We start from the raw sequence: 18,859 nt of genomic DNA on the forward strand, positions 1-18,859 counted from the left end.
CAGGGAAAAGCGCCGTTGTTTGTGTTTGGGGGCCTGTGCCTGGGAGTGGACGGATGGCTAATTAGAATCTACGATACGCAGGATGGTTCCCAGACCAGAGGTGGCACCAGTGCCAAGTCGGGTGGTTTGATAGTAGCAAGTGGCTCCTGCAATCTGCCATCCAGAAGCGGGACAGCTTACTTTTGTTTTTCAGGGAAACCGGCCGAGTTTTGTGTCTGTGGGCCTACGGCTGGGAGTGACCGGCTGGCTCCTGAAAAGCTACGATAGGCAGGATGGTGACCAGACCCATGGTGGCACCAGTGCCAAGTTGGGCTGGTTTGATAGTACCAAGTGGCTCCTGCAATCTGCCATCAAAAAGTTGGCAGGCAAGTTTTGTTTTCCAGGGAAAAGCGCCGTTGTTTTTGTTTGGGGGCCTATGGCTGGGAGTGGCCGGCTGGCTCCTTAGAATCCACGATACGCAGGATGGTTCCCAGACCTGAGGTGGCACCAGTGCCAAGTTGGGCTGGTTTGATAGTACCAAGTGCGTCCTGCAATCTGCCATCCAGAAGCGGGGTAGCTTACTTTTGTTTGCCAGGGAAACTGGCCGATGTTTGTGTCTGGGGGCCTATGGCTGGGAGTGACCGGCTGGCTCCTGAAAAGCTACGATAGGCAGGATGGTTCCCAGACCCATGGTGGCACCAGTGCCAAGTTGGGCTGGTTTGATAGTACCAAGTGGCTCCTGCAATCTGCCATCAAAAAGTTGTCAGGCGAGTTTTGTTTTCCAGGGAAAAGCGCCGTTGTTTTTGTTTGGGTGCCTGTGGCTGGGAGTGGCCGGCTGGCTCCTTAGAATCCACGATACGCAGGATGGTTCCCAGACCAGAGGTGGCAGCAATGCCAAGTCGGGCTGGTTTGATGGTGAAAAGTGGCTCCTGCAATCTGCCATCCAGAAGCGGGATAACTTACTTTTGTTTGCCACGGAAACGGGCCGAGCTTTGTGTCTGGGGGCCTATGGCTGGGAGTGACCGGCTGGCTCCTGAAAAGCTACGATAGGCAGGATGGTGACCAGACCCATGACGGCACCAGTGTCAAGTTGGGCTGGTTTGATAGTACCAAGTGGCTCCGGGAATCTGCCATCAAAATTTGGCAGGCGAGTTTTGTTGTCCAGGGAAAAGCGCCGTTGTTTGTGTCTGGGGGCCTGTGGCTGGGAGTGACCGGCTGGCTCTTTAGAATCCACGATACGCAGGATGGTTCCCAGACCAGAGGTGGCACCAGTGCCAAGTTGGGCTGGTTTGATACTACCAAGTGCGTCCTGGAATCTGCCATCCAGAAGCGGGGCAGCTTACTTTTGTTTGCCAGGGAAATGGGCCGAGGTTTTTCTCTGGGGGCCTATGGCAGGGAGGGACCGGCTGTCTCCTGAAAAGCTACGATAGGCAGGATGGTGACCAGACCCATGGTGGCACCAGTGCCAAGTTGGGCTGATTTGATAGTAGCAAGTGGCTCCTGCAATCTGCCATCAAAAAGTTGGCAGGCGAGTTTTGTTTTCCAGGGAAAAGCGCTGTGGTTTGTGTTTGGGGGCCTGTGGCTGGGAGTGACCGGCTGGCTCCTTAGAATGCACGATACGCAGGATGGTTCCCAGACTAGAGGTGGCACCAATGCCAAGATGGGCTGGTTTGATAGTACCAAGTGGCTCCTGCAATCTGCCATCCAGAAGCGGGGCAGCTTGCTTTTGTTTGCCAGGGAAACGGGTCGAGCTTTGTGTCTGGGGGCCTATGGCTGGGAGTGACCGGCTGGCTCCTGATAAGCTACGATAGGCAGGATGGTGACCAGACCCATGGTGGCACCAGTGCCAAGTAGGGCTGGTTTGATAGTACCAAGTGGCTCCTGCAATCTGCCATCAAAAAGTTAGCAGGCAAGTTTTGTTTTCCAGGGAAAAGCGCCGTTGTTTTTGTTTGGGGGCCTATGGCTGGGAGTGGCCGGCTGGCTCCTTAGAATCCACGATACGCAGGATGGTTCCCAGACCTGAGGTGGCACCAGTGCCAAGTCGGGCTGGTTTGATAGTACCAAGTGGCTCCTGCAATCTGCCATCCAGAAGCGGGGTAGCTTACTTTTGTTTGCCAGGGAAACGGGCCGAGGTTTGTGTCTCGGGGCCTATGGCTGGGAGTGACCGGCTGGCTCCTGAAAAGCTACGATAGGCAGGATGGTGACCAGACCCATGGTGGCACCAGTGCCAAGTTGGGCTGGTTTGATAGTACCAAGTGGCTCCTGCAATCTACCATCAAAAACTTGGCAGGCGAGTTTTGTTTTCCAGGAAATAGCCCTGTGGTTTTGTTTGGGGGCCTGTGGCTGGGAGCGACCGGCTGGCTCCTTAGAATCCACGATACGCAGGATGGTTCCCAGACCCAAGGTGGCACCAGTGCCAAGTTGGGCTGGTTTGATAGTACCAAGTGGTTCCTGCCATCTGCCATCCAGAAGCGGGGCAGCTTACTTTTGTTTTCCAGGGAAACGGGCCGAGGTTTTTGTCTGGGGGCCTATGGCTGGGAGTGACCGGCTGGCTCGTGAAAAGCTACGATAGGCAGGATGGTGACCAGACCCATGACGGCACCAGTGCCAAGTTGGGCTGGTTTGATAGTACCAAGTGGCTCCTGCAATCTGCCATCAAAAACTTGGCAGGCGAGTTTTGTTTTCCAGGGAAAAGCGCCGTTGTTTGTGTTTGGGGGCCTGTGGCTGGGAGTGGCCGGCTGGCTCCTTAGAATCCACGATACTCAGCATGGTTCCCAGATCAGAGGTGGCACCAGTGCCAAGTTGGGCTGGTTTGATAGTACCAAGTGCGTCCGGGAATCTGCCATCCAGAAGCGGGGCAGCTTACTTTTGTTTGCCATGGAAACGGGCCGAGGTTTTTGTCTGGGGGCCTATGGCTGGGAGTGACCTGCTGGCTCCTGAAAAGTTACGATAGGCAGGATGGTGACCAGACCCATGGTGGCACCAGTGCCAAGTTGGGCTGGTTTTATAGTACCAAGTGGCTCCTGCAATCTGCCATCAAAAAGTTGGCAGGCGAGTTTGTTTTCCAGGGAAAAGCGCCGTTGTTTGTGTTTGGGGGCCTGTGGCAGGGAGTGGCCGGCTGGCTCCTTAGAATCCACAATACGCAGGATGGTTCCCAGACCAGTGGTGGCACCAGTGCCAAGTTGGGCTGGTTTGATACTACCAAGTGCGTCCTGGAATCTGCCATCCAGAAGCGGGGCAGCTTTTTTTTTTTTTCCAGGGAAACGGGCCGAGGTATTTGTCTGGGGGCCTATGGCTGGGAGTGACCGGCTGGCTCCTGAAAAGCTACGATAGGCAGGATGGTGACCAGACCCATGGTGGCACCAGTGCCAAGTTGGGCTGGTTTGATAGTACCAAGTGGCTCCTGCAATCTGCCATCAAAAAGTTGTCAGGCGAGTTTTGTTTTCCAGGGAAAAGCGCCGTTGTTTGTGTTTGGGTGCCTGTGGCTGGGATTGGCCGGCTGGCTCCTTAGAATCCACGATACGCAGGATGGTTCCCAGACCAGTGGTGGCACCAGTGCCAAGTCGGGCTGGTTTGATAGTAACAAGTGCGTCCTACTATCTGCCATCCAGAAGCGGGGCAGCTTACTTTTGTTTGCCAGGGAAACGGGCCGAGCTTTGTGTCTGGGGGCCTATGGCTGGGAGTGACCGGCTGGCTCCTGAAAAGCTACGATAGGCAGGATGGTGACCAGACCCATGGTGGCACCAGTGCCAAGTTGGGCTGGTTTGATAGTACCAAGTGGCTCCTGCAATCTGCCATCAAAAAGTTGTCAGGCGAGTTTTGTTTTCCAGGGAAAAGCGCCGTTGTTTGTGTTTGGGGGCCTGTGGCTGGGAGTGGCCGGCTGGCTAATTAGAATCCACGATACGCAGGATGGTTCCCAGACCAGAGGTGGCAACAGTGACAAGTCGGGCCAGTTTGATGGTGCAAAGTGGCTCCTGCAATCTGCCATCCAGAAGCAGGGCTGCTTACTTTTGTTTGCCAGGGAAAGGAGCCGAGGTTTTTGTCTGGGGGCCTATGGCTGGGAGTGACCAGCTGGCTCCTGAAAAGGTACGATAGGCAGGATGGTTACCAGACCCATGGTGGCACCAGTGCCAAGTTCGGCTGATTTGATAGTACCAAGTGGCTCCTGCAATCTGCCATCAAAATGTTGGTAGGCGAGTTTTGTTTTCCAGGGAAAAGCGCCGTTGTTTGTGTTTGGGGGCCTGTGGGTGGGAGTGGCCGGCTGGCTCCTTAAAATCCACGATACGCAGGATGTTTCCCAGACCCAAGTTGGCACCAGTACCAAGTAGGGCTGGTTTGATACTACCAAGTGGCTCCTGCAATCTGCCATCCAGAAGCGGGGCAGCTTACTTTTGTTTGCCAGGGAAACGGGCCGAGGTTTGGGTCTGAGGGCCTATGGCTGGGAGTGACCGGCTGGCTCCTGAAAAGCTACGATAGGCAGGATGTTGACCAGACCCATGGTGGCACCAGTGCCAAGTTGGGCTGATTTGATAGTACCAAGTGGCTCCTGCAATCTGCCATCAAAAAGTTGGCAGGCGAATTTTGTTTTCCAGGGAAAAGCGCCGTTGTTTGTGTTTGGGGGCCTGTGGCAGGGAGTGGCCGGCTGGCTCCTGAAAAGCTACGATAGGCAGGATGGTGACCAGACCCATGGTGGCACCAGTGCCAAGTTGGGCTGGTTTGATAGTACCAAGTGGCTCCGGCAATCTGCCATCAAAAAGATGGCAGACGAGTTTTGTTTTCCAGGGAAAAGCGCCGTTGTTTGTGTTTGGGGGCCTGTGCCTGGGAGTGGACGGATGGCTAATTAGAATCTACGATACGCAGGATGGTTCCCAGACCAGAGGTGGCACCAGTGCCAAGTCGGGTGGTTTGATAGTAGCAAGTGGCTCCTGCAATCTGCCATCCAGAAGCGGGACAGCTTACTTTTGTTTGTCAGGGAAACGGGCCGAGTTTTGTGTCTGTGGGCCTACGGCTGGGAGTGACCGGCTGGCTCCTGAAAAGCTACGATAGGCAGGATGGTGACCAGACCCATGGTGGCACCAGTGCCAAATTGGGCTGGTTTGATAGTACCAAGTGGCTCCTGCAATCTGCCATCCAGAAGCGGGGCAGCTGAGTTTTGTTTGCCAGAGAAAAGGCCCGTGGGTTGTGTTTGGGGGCATATGGCTGGGAGTGGCCACCTGGCTCCTTAAAATGCACGATACGCCGCATGGTAACCAGACGCAAGGTGGCACCAGTGCCAAGTCAGGCTGTTTTTGTAGTACCCAGTGGCTCCTGCAATTTGCCATCCAGAAGCGGGGCAGTTGAATTTTGTTTGCTAGAGAAAAGGGCTGTGGTTTGTGTTTGGGGGCCTATGGCTGAGAGTGGCCGGCTGGCCCCTGAAAATCAACGATAGGCAGGATGGTTCCCAGATCCAAGGTGGCACCAGTGCCAAGTAAGGCTGGTTGTAGGGTTCAAAGTGACTCCTGCAATCTGCCATCCAGAAGCGGGACAGCTGAGTTTTTTTTGCCAGAGAAAATGTCCATGGTTTCTTTTTGGGGCATACGGCTGGGAATTGCCGGCTGGCTCCTTAAAATGCTCGATACGCAGGATGGTTCCCAGAGCCAAGGTGGCACCACTGCCAAGTCGGGCTCTTTTTGTAGTACCAAGTGCGTCCTGCAATTTGCCATCCAGAAGAGGGGCAGTTGAGTTTTGTTTGCCAGAGAAAAGGGCCGAGGTTTGTGTTTGGCGGCATATGGCTGGGAATGACCGGCTGGCCCCTGAAAATCCACGATACGCCGGATGGTTCCCAGATCCAAGGTGGTACCATTACCAAGTCGGGCTGGTTTGATAGTCCCAAGTGGCTCCTGCAAACTGCCATCCAGAAGCGGGGCAGCTGAGTTTTGTTTTCCAGGGAAATGGGCCTTTGTTTGTGTTTGGGGGCCTGTGGCTGGGAGTGTTCGGCTGGTTCCTGAATATGTACGATACGTAGGATTGTTCCGAGATCCAAGTTGGCAGCAGTGCCATGTTGTGCTGGTGTGATAGTCCCAAGTGGCTCCTGCAATCTGCCATCCAGAAGTGGGGCAGTTGATTTTTGTTTGCCAGAGAAAAGGTCCGTGGTTTGTTTTTGGGGGCATATGGCTGAGAGTGGCTGGCTGGCCCCTGAAAATCCACGATACACAGGATGGTTCCCAGATCCAAGGTGGCACCTGTGCCAAGTCGGGCTGATTTGATAGTACTAAGTAGCTCCTGCAATCTGCCATCCAGAAGCGGGGCAGCTTACTTTTGTTTGCCAGGGAAACGGGCCGAGTTTTGTGTCTCGGGGCCTATGGCTGAGAGTGACCGGCTGGCTCCTGAAAAGCTACAATAGGCAGGATGGTGACCAGACCCATGGTGGCACCAGTGCCAAGTTGGGCTGGTTTGATAGTACCAAGTGGTTCCTGCAATCTGCCATCCAGAAGCAGGGCAGCTGAGTTTTGTTTTCCAGGGAAAAGCGCCGTTGTTTGTGTCTGCGGGCCTGTGGCTGGAGTGGCCGGCTGGCTCCTTTCAACACACGATACGCCGGATGGTTCCCAGACCCAAGGTGGCACCAGTGCCAAGTTGGGCTGGTTTGATAGTACCAAGTGCTTCCTGCAATCTGCCATCAAAATGTTGGCAGGCGAGTTTTGTTTTCCAGGGAAAAGCGCCGTTCTTTGTGTTTGGGGGCCTGTGGCTGGGAGTGGCCGTCTTGCTAATTGGAATCCACGATACGCAGGATGGTTCCCAGACCTGAGGTGGCACCAGTGACAAGTCGGGCCAGTTTGATGGTGCAAAGTGGCTCCTGCAATCTGCCATCCAGAAGCGGGGCAGCTTACTTTTGTTTTCCAGGGAAACGGGCCGAGGTTTGTGTCTGGGGGCCTATGGCTGGGAGTGACCGGCTGGCTCCTGAAAAGCTACGATAGGCAGGATGGTGACCAGACCCATGGTGGCACCAGTGCCAAGTTGGGCTGATTTGATATTACCAAGTGGCTCCTGCAATCTGCCATCAAAAATTTGGCAGGCGAGTTTTGATTTCCAGGGAAAAGCGCCGTTGTTTGTGTTTGGGGGCCTGTGGCTGAGAGTGGCCGGCTTGCTAATTGGAATCCACGATACGCAGGATGGTTCCCAGACCAGTGGTGGCACCAGTGCCAAGTTGGGCTGGTTTGATACTACCAAGTGCGTCCTGGAATCTGCCATCCAGAAGCGGGGCAGCTTTTTTTTTTTTTCCAGGGAAACGGGCCGAGGTATTTGTCTGGGGGCCTATGGCTGGGAGTGACCGGCTCGCTCCTGAAAAGCTACGATAGGCAGGATGGTGACCAGACCCATGGTGGCACCAGTGCCAAGTTGGGCTGGTTTGATAGTACCAAGTGGCTCCTGCAATCTGCCATCAAAAAGTTGTCAGGCGAGTTTTGTTTTCCAGGGAAAAGCGCCGTTGTTTGTGTTTGGGTGCCTGTGGCTGGGATTGGCCGGCTGGCTCCTTAGAATCCACGATACGCAGGATGGTTCCCAGACCAGTGGTGGCACCAGTGCCAAGTCGGGCTGGTTTGATAGTAACAAGTGCGTCCTACTATCTGCCATCCAGAAGCGGGGCAGCTTACTTTTGTTTGCCAGGGAAACGGGCCGAGCTTTGTGTCTGGGGGCCTATGGCTGGGAGTGACCGGCTGGCTCCTGAAAAGCTACGATAGGCAGGATGGTGACCAGACCCATGGTGGCACCAGTGCCAAGTTGGGCTGGTTTGATAGTACCAAGTGGCTCCTGCAATCTGCCATCAAAAAGTTGTCAGGCGAGTTTTGTTTTCCAGGGAAAAGCGCCGTTGTTTGTGTTTGGGGGCCTGTGGCTGGGAGTGGCCGGCTGGCTAATTAGAATCCACGATACGCAGGATGGTTCCCAGACCAGAGGTGGCAACAGTGACAAGTCGGGCCAGTTTGATGGTGCAAAGTGGCTCCTGCAATCTGCCATCCAGAAGCAGGGCTGCTTACTTTTGTTTGCCAGGGAAAGGAGCCGAGGTTTTTGTCTGGGGGCCTATGGCTGGGAGTGACCAGCTGGCTCCTGAAAAGGTACGATAGGCAGGATGGTTACCAGACCCATGGTGGCACCAGTGCCAAGTTCGGCTGATTTGATAGTACCAAGTGGCTCCTGCAATCTGCCATCAAAATGTTGGTAGGCGAGTTTTGTTTTCCAGGGAAAAGCGCCGTTGTTTGTGTTTGGGGGCCTGTGGGTGGGAGTGGCCGGCTGGCTCCTTAAAATCCACGATACGCAGGATGTTTCCCAGACCCAAGTTGGCACCAGTACCAAGTAGGGCTGGTTTGATACTACCAAGTGGCTCCTGCAATCTGCCATCCAGAAGCGGGGCAGCTTACTTTTGTTTGCCAGGGAAACGGGCCGAGGTTTGGGTCTGAGGGCCTATGGCTGGGAGTGACCGGCTGGCTCCTGAAAAGCTACGATAGGCAGGATGTTGACCAGACCCATGGTGGCACCAGTGCCAAGTTGGGCTGATTTGATAGTACCAAGTGGCTCCTGCAATCTGCCATCAAAAAGTTGGCAGGCGAATTTTGTTTTCCAGGGAAAAGCGCCGTTGTTTGTGTTTGGGGGCCTGTGGCAGGGAGTGGCCGGCTGGCTCCTGAAAAGCTACGATAGGCAGGATGGTGACCAGACCCATGGTGGCACCAGTGCCAAGTTGGGCTGGTTTGATAGTACCAAGTGGCTCCGGCAATCTGCCATCAAAAAGATGGCAGACGAGTTTTGTTTTCCAGGGAAAAGCGCCGTTGTTTGTGTTTGGGGGCCTGTGCCTGGGAGTGGACGGATGGCTAATTAGAATCTACGATACGCAGGATGGTTCCCAGACCAGAGGTGGCACCAGTGCCAAGTCGGGTGGTTTGATAGTAGCAAGTGGCTCCTGCAATCTGCCATCCAGAAGCGGGACAGCTTACTTTTGTTTGTCAGGGAAACGGGCCGAGTTTTGTGTCTGTGGGCCTACGGCTGGGAGTGACCGGCTGGCTCCTGAAAAGCTACGATAGGCAGGATGGTGACCAGACCCATGGTGGCACCAGTGCCAAATTGGGCTGGTTTGATAGTACCAAGTGGCTCCTGCAATCTGCCATCCAGAAGCGGGGCAGCTGAGTTTTGTTTGCCAGAGAAAAGGCCCGTGGGTTGTGTTTGGGGGCATATGGCTGGGAGTGGCCACCTGGCTCCTTAAAATGCACGATACGCCGCATGGTAACCAGACGCAAGGTGGCACCAGTGCCAAGTCAGGCTGTTTTTGTAGTACCCAGTGGCTCCTGCAATTTGCCATCCAGAAGCGGGGCAGTTGAATTTTGTTTGCTAGAGAAAAGGGCTGTGGTTTGTGTTTGGGGGCCTATGGCTGAGAGTGGCCGGCTGGCCCCTGAAAATCAACGATAGGCAGGATGGTTCCCAGATCCAAGGTGGCACCAGTGCCAAGTAAGGCTGGTTGTAGGGTTCAAAGTGACTCCTGCAATCTGCCATCCAGAAGCGGGACAGCTGAGTTTTTTTTGCCAGAGAAAATGTCCATGGTTTCTTTTTGGGGCATACGGCTGGGAATTGCCGGCTGGCTCCTTAAAATGCTCGATACGCAGGATGGTTCCCAGAGCCAAGGTGGCACCACTGCCAAGTCGGGCTCTTTTTGTAGTACCAAGTGCGTCCTGCAATTTGCCATCCAGAAGAGGGGCAGTTGAGTTTTGTTTGCCAGAGAAAAGGGCCGAGGTTTGTGTTTGGCGGCATATGGCTGGGAATGACCGGCTGGCCCCTGAAAATCCACGATACGCCGGATGGTTCCCAGATCCAAGGTGGTACCATTACCAAGTCGGGCTGGTTTGATAGTCCCAAGTGGCTCCTGCAAACTGCCATCCAGAAGCGGGGCAGCTGAGTTTTGTTTTCCAGGGAAATGGGCCTTTGTTTGTGTTTGGGGGCCTGTGGCTGGGAGTGTTCGGCTGGTTCCTGAATATGTACGATACGTAGGATTGTTCCGAGATCCAAGTTGGCAGCAGTGCCATGTTGTGCTGGTGTGATAGTCCCAAGTGGCTCCTGCAATCTGCCATCCAGAAGTGGGGCAGTTGATTTTTGTTTGCCAGAGAAAAGGTCCGTGGTTTGTTTTTGGGGGCATATGGCTGAGAGTGGCTGGCTGGCCCCTGAAAATCCACGATACACAGGATGGTTCCCAGATCCAAGGTGGCACCTGTGCCAAGTCGGGCTGATTTGATAGTACTAAGTAGCTCCTGCAATCTGCCATCCAGAAGCGGGGCAGCTTACTTTTGTTTGCCAGGGAAACGGGCCGAGTTTTGTGTCTCGGGGCCTATGGCTGAGAGTGACCGGCTGGCTCCTGAAAAGCTACAATAGGCAGGATGGTGACCAGACCCATGGTGGCACCAGTGCCAAGTTGGGCTGGTTTGATAGTACCAAGTGGTTCCTGCAATCTGCCATCCAGAAGCAGGGCAGCTGAGTTTTGTTTTCCAGGGAAAAGCGCCGTTGTTTGTGTCTGCGGGCCTGTGGCTGGAGTGGCCGGCTGGCTCCTTTCAACACACGATACGCCGGATGGTTCCCAGACCCAAGGTGGCACCAGTGCCAAGTTGGGCTGGTTTGATAGTACCAAGTGCTTCCTGCAATCTGCCATCAAAATGTTGGCAGGCGAGTTTTGTTTTCCAGGGAAAAGCGCCGTTCTTTGTGTTTGGGGGCCTGTGGCTGGGAGTGGCCGTCTTGCTAATTGGAATCCACGATACGCAGGATGGTTCCCAGACCTGAGGTGGCACCAGTGACAAGTCGGGCCAGTTTGATGGTGCAAAGTGGCTCCTGCAATCTGCCATCCAGAAGCGGGGCAGCTTACTTTTGTTTTCCAGGGAAACGGGCCGAGGTTTGTGTCTGGGGGCCTATGGCTGGGAGTGACCGGCTGGCTCCTGAAAAGCTACGATAGGCAGGATGGTGACCAGACCCATGGTGGCACCAGTGCCAAGTTGGGCTGATTTGATATTACCAAGTGGCTCCTGCAATCTGCCATCAAAAATTTGGCAGGCGAGTTTTGATTTCCAGGGAAAAGCGCCGTTGTTTGTGTTTGGGGGCCTGTGGCTGAGAGTGGCCGGCTTGCTAATTGGAATCCACGATACGCAGGATGGTTCCCAGACCTGACGTGGCACCAGTGCCAAGTCGGGCTACTTTGATGCTGCAAAGTGGCTCCTGCAATCTGCCAAGCAGAAGCGGGGTAGCTTACTTTTGTTTGCCAGGGAAAATGGCCGAGGTTTTTGTCTGGGGGCCTATGGCTGGGAGTGACCGGCTGGCTCCTGAAAAGCTACGATAGGCAGGATGGTGACCAGACCCATGGTGGCACCAGTGCCAAGTTGGGCTGATTTGATAGTAGCAAGTTGCTCCTGCAATCTGCCATCAAAAAGTTGGCAGGCGAGTTTTATTTTCCAGGGAAAAGCGCCGTTGTTTGTGTTTGGGGGCCTGTGGCTGGGAGTGGCCGGCTGGCTCCTTAGAATCCACGATACGCAGCATGGTATCCAGACCCAAGGTGGCACCAGTGCCAAGTTGGGCTGGTTTGATAATACCAAGTGGTTCCTGCAATCTGCCATCCAGAAGCGGGGCAGCTTACTTTTGTTTGCCAGGGAAACGGGCCGAGGTTTGTGTCTGGGGGCCTATGGCTGGGAGTGACTGGCTGGCTCCTGAAAAGCTACCATAGGCAGGATGGTGACCAGACCCATGGTGGCACCAGTGCCAAGTTGGGCTGGTTTGATAGTACCAAGTGGCTCCTGCAATCTGCCATCAAAATTTGGCAGGCGAGTTTTGTTTTCCAGGGAAAAGCGCCGTGTTTTGGGTTTGAGGGCCTGTGGCAGGGAGTGGCCGGCTGGCTCCTTAGAATCCACGATACGCAGGATGGTTCCCAGACCAGAGGTGGCACCAGTGCCAAGTCGGGCTGGTTTGATTATACCAAGTGGCTCCTGCAATCTGCCATCCAGAAGCGGGGCAGCTTACTTTTGTTTGCCACGGAAACGGGTCGAGCTTTGTGTCTGGGGGCCTATGGCTGGGAATGACCGGCTGGTTCCTGAAGAGCTACGATGTGCAGGATGGTGACCAGACCCATGGTGGCACCAGTGCCAAGTTGGGCTGATTTGATAGTAGCAAGTGGCTCCTGCAATCTGCCATCAAAAGTTGGCAGGCGAGTTTTGTTTTCCAGGGAAAAGCGCTGTGGTTTGTGTTTGGGGGCCTGTGGCTGGGAGTGACCGGCTGGCTCCTTAGAATGCACGATACGCAGGATGGTTCCCAGACTAGAGGTGGCACCAATGCCAAGATGGGCTGGTTTGATAGTACCAAGTGGCTCCTGCAATCTGCCATCCAGAAGCGGGGCAGCTTGCTTTTGTTTGCCAGGGAAACGGGTCGAGCTTTGTGTCTGGGGGCCTATGGCTGGGAGTGACCGGCTGGCTCCTGATAAGCTACGATAGGCAGGATGGTGACCAGACCCATGGTGGCACCAGTGCCAAGTAGGGCTGGTTTGATAGTACCAAGTGGCTCCTGCAATCTGCCATCAAAAAGTTAGCAGGCAAGTTTTGTTTTCCAGGGAAAAGCGCCGTTGTTTTTGTTTGGGGGCCTATGGCTGGGAGTGGCCGGCTGGCTCCTTAGAATCCACGATACGCAGGATGGTTCCCAGACCTGAGGTGGCACCAGTGCCAAGTCGGGCTGGTTTGATAGTACCAAGTGGCTCCTGCAATCTGCCATCCAGAAGCGGGGTAGCTTACTTTTGTTTGCCAGGGAAACGGGCCGAGGTTTGTGTCTCGGGGCCTATGGCTGGGAGTGACCGGCTGGCTCCTGAAAAGCTACGATAGGCAGGATGGTGACCAGACCCATGGTGGCACCAGTGCCAAGTTGGGCTGGTTTGATAGTACCAAGTGGCTCCTGCAATCTACCATCAAAAACTTGGCAGGCGAGTTTTGTTTTCCAGGAAATAGCCCTGTGGTTTTGTTTGGGGGCCTGTGGCTGGGAGCGACCGGCTGGCTCCTTAGAATCCACGATACGCAGGATGGTTCCCAGACCCAAGGTGGCACCAGTGCCAAGTTGGGCTGGTTTGATAGTACCAAGTGGTTCCTGCCATCTGCCATCCAGAAGCGGGGCAGCTTACTTTTGTTTTCCAGGGAAACGGGCCGAGGTTTTTGTCTGGGGGCCTATGGCTGGGAGTGACCGGCTGGCTCGTGAAAAGCTACGATAGGCAGGATGGTGACCAGACCCATGACGGCACCAGTGCCAAGTTGGGCTGGTTTGATAGTACCAAGTGGCTCCTGCAATCTGCCATCAAAAACTTGGCAGGCGAGTTTTGTTTTCCAGGGAAAAGCGCCGTTGTTTGTGTTTGGGGGCCTGTGGCTGGGAGTGGCCGGCTGGCTCCTTAGAATCCACGATACTCAGCATGGTTCCCAGATCAGAGGTGGCACCAGTGCCAAGTTGGGCTGGTTTGATAGTACCAAGTGCGTCCGGGAATCTGCCATCCAGAAGCGGGGCAGCTTACTTTTGTTTGCCATGGAAACGGGCCGAGGTTTTTGTCTGGGGGCCTATGGCTGGGAGTGACCGGCTGGCTCCTGAAAAGTTACGATAGGCAGGATGGTGACCAGACCCATGGTGGCACCAGTGCCAAGTTGGGCTGGTTTGATAGTACCAAGTGGCTCCTGCAATCTGCCATCAAAAAGTTGGCAGGCGAGTTTGTTTTCCAGGGAAAAGCGCCGTTGTTTGTGTTTGGGGGCCTGTGGCAGGGAGTGGCCGGCTGGCTCCTTAGAATCCACGATACGCAGGATGGTTCCCAGACCAGTGGTGGCACCAGTGCCAAGTTGGGCTGGTTTGATACTACCAAGTGCGTCCTGGAATCTGCCATCCAGAAGCGGGGCAGCTTTTTTTTTTTTTCCAGGGAAACGGGCCGAGGTATTTGTCTGGGGGCCTATGGCTGGGAGTGACCGGCTGGCTCCTGAAAAGCTACGATAGGCAGGATGGTGACCAGACCCATGGTGGCACCAGTGCCAAGTTGGGCTGGTTTGATAGTACCAAGTGGCTCCTGCAATCTGCCATCAAAAAGTTGTCAGGCGAGTTTTGTTTTCCAGGGAAAAGCGCCGTTGTTTGTGTTTGGGTGCCTGTGGCTGGGATTGGCCGGCTGGCTCCTTAGAATCCACGATACGCAGGATGGTTCCCAGACCAGTGGTGGCACCAGTGCCAAGTCGGGCTGGTTTGATAGTAACAAGTGCGTCCTACTATCTGCCATCCAGAAGCGGGGCAGCTTACTTTTGTTTGCCAGGGAAACGGGCCGAGCTTTGTGTCTGGGGGCCTATGGCTGGGAGTGACCGGCTGGCTCCTGAAAAGCTACGATAGGCAGGATGGTGACCAGACCCATGGTGGCACCAGTGCCAAGTTGGGCTGGTTTGATAGTACCAAGTGGCTCCTGCAATCTGCCATCAAAAAGTTGTCAGGCGAGTTTTGTTTTCCAGGGAAAAGCGCCGTTGTTTGTGTTTGGGGGCCTGTGGCTGGGAGTGGCCGGCTGGCTCATTAGAATCCACGATACGCAGGATGGTTCCCAGACCAGAGGTGGCAACAGTGACAAGTCGGGCCAGTTTGATGGTGCAAAGTGGCTCCTGCAATCTGCCATCCAGAAGCAGGGCTGCTTACTTTTGTTTGCCAGGGAAAGGAGCCGAGGTTTTTGTCTGGGGGCCTATGGCTGGGAGTGACCAGCTGGCTCCTGAAAAGGTACGATAGGCAGGATGGTTACCAGACCCATGGTGGCACCAGTGCCAAGTTCGGCTGATTTGATAGTACCAAGTGGCTCCTGCAATCTGCCATCAAAATGTTGGTAGGCGAGTTTTGTTTTCCAGGGAAAAGCGCCGTTGTTTGTGTTTGGGGGCCTGTGGGTGGGAGTGGCCGGCTGGCTCCTTAAAATCCACGATACGCAGGATGTTTCCCAGACCCAAGTTGGCACCAGTACCAAGTAGGGCTGGTTTGATACTACCAAGTGGCTCCTGCAATCTGCCATCCAGAAGCGGGGCAGCTTACTTTTGTTTGCCAGGGAAACGGGCCGAGGTTTGGGTCTGAGGGCCTATGGCTGGGAGTGACCGGCTGGCTCCTGAAAAGCTACGATAGGCAGGATGTTGACCAGACCCATGGTGGCACCAGTGCCAAGTTGGGCTGATTTGATAGTACCAAGTGGCTCCTGCAATCTGCCATCAAAAAGTTGGCAGGCGAATTTTGTTTTCCAGGGAAAAGCGCCGTTGTTTGTGTTTGGGGGCCTGTGGCAGGGAGTGGCCGGCTGGCTCCTGAAAAGCTACGATAGGCAGGATGGTGACCAGACCCATGGTGGCACCAGTGCCAAGTTGGGCTGGTTTGATAGTACCAAGTGGCTCCGGCAATCTGCCATCAAAAAGATGGCAGACGAGTTTTGTTTTCCAGGGAAAAGCGCCGTTGTTTGTGTTTGGGGGCCTGTGCCTGGGAGTGGACGGATGGCTAATTAGAATCTACGATACGCAGGATGGTTCCCAGACCAGAGGTGGCACCAGTGCCAAGTCGGGTGGTTTGATAGTAGCAAGTGGCTCCTGCAATCTGCCATCCAGAAGCGGGACAGCTTACTTTTGTTTGTCAGGGAAACGGGCCGAGTTTTGTGTCTGTGGGCCTACGGCTGGGAGTGACCGGCTGGCTCCTGAAAAGCTACGATAGGCAGGATGGTGACCAGACCCATGGTGGCACCAGTGCCAAATTGGGCTGGTTTGATAGTACCAAGTGGCTCCTGCAATCTGCCATCCAGAAGCGGGGCAGCTGAGTTTTGTTTGCCAGAGAAAAGGCCCGTGGGTTGTGTTTGGGGGCATATGGCTGGGAGTGGCCACCTGGCTCCTTAAAATGCACGATACGCCGCATGGTAACCAGACGCAAGGTGGCACCAGTGCCAAGTCAGGCTGTTTTTGTAGTACCCAGTGGCTCCTGCAATTTGCCATCCAGAAGCGGGGCAGTTGAATTTTGTTTGCTAGAGAAAAGGGCTGTGGTTTGTGTTTGGGGGCCTATGGCTGAGAGTGGCCGGCTGGCCCCTGAAAATCAACGATAGGCAGGATGGTTCCCAGATCCAAGGTGGCACCAGTGCCAAGTAAGGCTGGTTGTAGGGTTCAAAGTGACTCCTGCAATCTGCCATCCAGAAGCGGGACAGCTGAGTTTTTTTTGCCAGAGAAAATGTCCATGGTTTCTTTTTGGGGCATACGGCTGGGAATTGCCGGCTGGCTCCTTAAAATGCTCGATACGCAGGATGGTTCCCAGAGCCAAGGTGGCACCACTGCCAAGTCGGGCTCTTTTTGTAGTACCAAGTGCGTCCTGCAATTTGCCATCCAGAAGAGGGGCAGTTGAGTTTTGTTTGCCAGAGAAAAGGGCCGAGGTTTGTGTTTGGCGGCATATGGCTGGGAATGACCGGCTGGCCCCTGAAAATCCACGATACGCCGGATGGTTCCCAGATCCAAGGTGGTACCATTACCAAGTCGGGCTGGTTTGATAGTCCCAAGTGGCTCCTGCAAACTGCCATCCAGAAGCGGGGCAGCTGAGTTTTGTTTTCCAGGGAAATGGGCCTTTGTTTGTGTTTGGGGGCCTGTGGCTGGGAGTGTTCGGCTGGTTCCTGAATATGTACGATACGTAGGATTGTTCCGAGATCCAAGTTGGCAGCAGTGCCATGTTGTGCTGGTGTGATAGTCCCAAGTGGCTCCTGCAATCTGCCATCCAGAAGTGGGGCAGTTGATTTTTGTTTGCCAGAGAAAAGGTCCGTGGTTTGTTTTTGGGGGCATATGGCTGAGAGTGGCTGGCTGGCCCCTGAAAATCCACGATACACAGGATGGTTCCCAGATCCAAGGTGGCACCTGTGCCAAGTCGGGCTGATTTGATAGTACTAAGTAGCTCCTGCAATCTGCCATCCAGAAGCGGGGCAGCTTACTTTTGTTTGCCAGGGAAACGGGCCGAGTTTTGTGTCTCGGGGCCTATGGCTGAGAGTGACCGGCTGGCTCCTGAAAAGCTACAATAGGCAGGATGGTGACCAGACCCATGGTGGCACCAGTGCCAAGTTGGGCTGGTTTGATAGTACCAAGTGGTTCCTGCAATCTGCCATCCAGAAGCAGGGCAGCTGAGTTTTGTTTTCCAGGGAAAAGCGCCGTTGTTTGTGTCTGCGGGCCTGTGGCTGGAGTGGCCGGCTGGCTCCTTTCAACACACGATACGCCGGATGGTTCCCAGACCCAAGGTGGCACCAGTGCCAAGTTGGGCTGGTTTGATAGTACCAAGTGCTTCCTGCAATCTGCCATCAAAATGTTGGCAGGCGAGTTTTGTTTTCCAGGGAAAAGCGCCGTTCTTTGTGTTTGGGGGCCTGTGGCTGGGAGTGGCCGTCTTGCTAATTGGAATCCACGATACGCAGGATGGTTCCCAGACCTGAGGTGGCACCAGTGACAAGTCGGGCCAGTTTGATGGTGCAAAGTGGCTCCTGCAATCTGCCATCCAGAAGCGGGGCAGCTTACTTTTGTTTTCCAGGGAAACGGGCCGAGGTTTGTGTCTGGGGGCCTATGGCTGGGAGTGACCGGCTGGCTCCTGAAAAGCTACGATAGGCAGGATGGTGACCAGACCCATGGTGGCACCAGTGCCAAGTTGGGCTGATTTGATATTACCAAGTGGCTCCTGCAATCTGCCATCAAAAATTTGGCAGGCGAGTTTTGATTTCCAGGGAAAAGCGCCGTTGTTTGTGTTTGGGGGCCTGTGGCTGAGAGTGGCCGGCTTGCTAATTGGAATCCACGATACGCAGGATGGTTCCCAGACCTGACGTGGCACCAGTGCCAAGTCGGGCTACTTTGATGCTGCAAAGTGGCTCCTGCAATCTGCCAAGCAGAAGCGGGGTAGCTTACTTTTGTTTGCCAGGGAAAATGGCCGAGGTTTTTGTCTGGGGGCCTATGGCTGGGAGTGACCGGCTGGCTCCTGAAAAGCTACGATAGGCAGGATGGTGACCAGACCCATGGTGGCACCAGTGCCAAGTTGGGCTGATTTGATAGTAGCAAGTTGCTCCTGCAATCTGCCATCAAAAAGTTGGCAGGCGAGTTTTATTTTCCAGGGAAAAGCGCCGTTGTTTGTGTTTGGGGGCCTGTGGCTGGGAGTGGCCGGCTGGCTCCTTAGAATCCACGATACGCAGCATGGTATCCAGACCCAAGGTGGCACCAGTGCCAAGTTGGGCTGGTTTGATAATACCAAGTGGTTCCTGCAATCTGCCATCCAGAAGCGGGGCAGCTTACTTTTGTTTGCCAGGGAAACGGGCCGAGGTTTGTGTCTGGGGGCCTATGGCTGGGAGTGACCCGATGGCTCCTGAAAAGCTACCATAGGCAGGATGGTGACCAGACCCATGGTGGCACCAGTGCCAAGTTGGGCTGGTTTGATAGTACCAAGTGGCTCCTGCAATCTGCCATCAAAATTTGGCAGGCGAGTTTTGTTTTCCAGGGAAAAGCGCCGTGTTTTGGGTTTGAGGGCCTGTGGCTGGGAGTGGCCGGCTGGCTCCTTAGAATCCACGATACGCAGGATGGTTCCCAGACCAGAGGTGGCACCAGTGCCAAGTCGGGCTGGTTTGATTATACCAAGTGGCTCCTGCAATCTGCCATCCAGAAGCGGGGCAGCTTACTTTTGTTTGCCACGGAAACGGGTCGAGCTTTGTGTCTGGGGGCCTATGGCTGGGAATGACCGGCTGGTTCCTGAAGAGCTACGATGTGCAGGATGGTGACCAGACCCATGGTGGCACCAGTGCCAAGTTGGGCTGGTTTGATAGCACCAAGTGGCTCCTGCAATCTGTCATCAAAAATTTGGCAGGCGAGTTTTGTTTTCCAGGGAA

The sequence above is a fragment of the Melospiza melodia genome, chromosome 3 (assembly GCF_035770615.1).
Source record: "Melospiza melodia melodia isolate bMelMel2 chromosome 3, bMelMel2.pri, whole genome shotgun sequence".
Lineage (NCBI taxonomy): Eukaryota > Metazoa > Chordata > Aves > Passeriformes > Passerellidae > Melospiza > Melospiza melodia.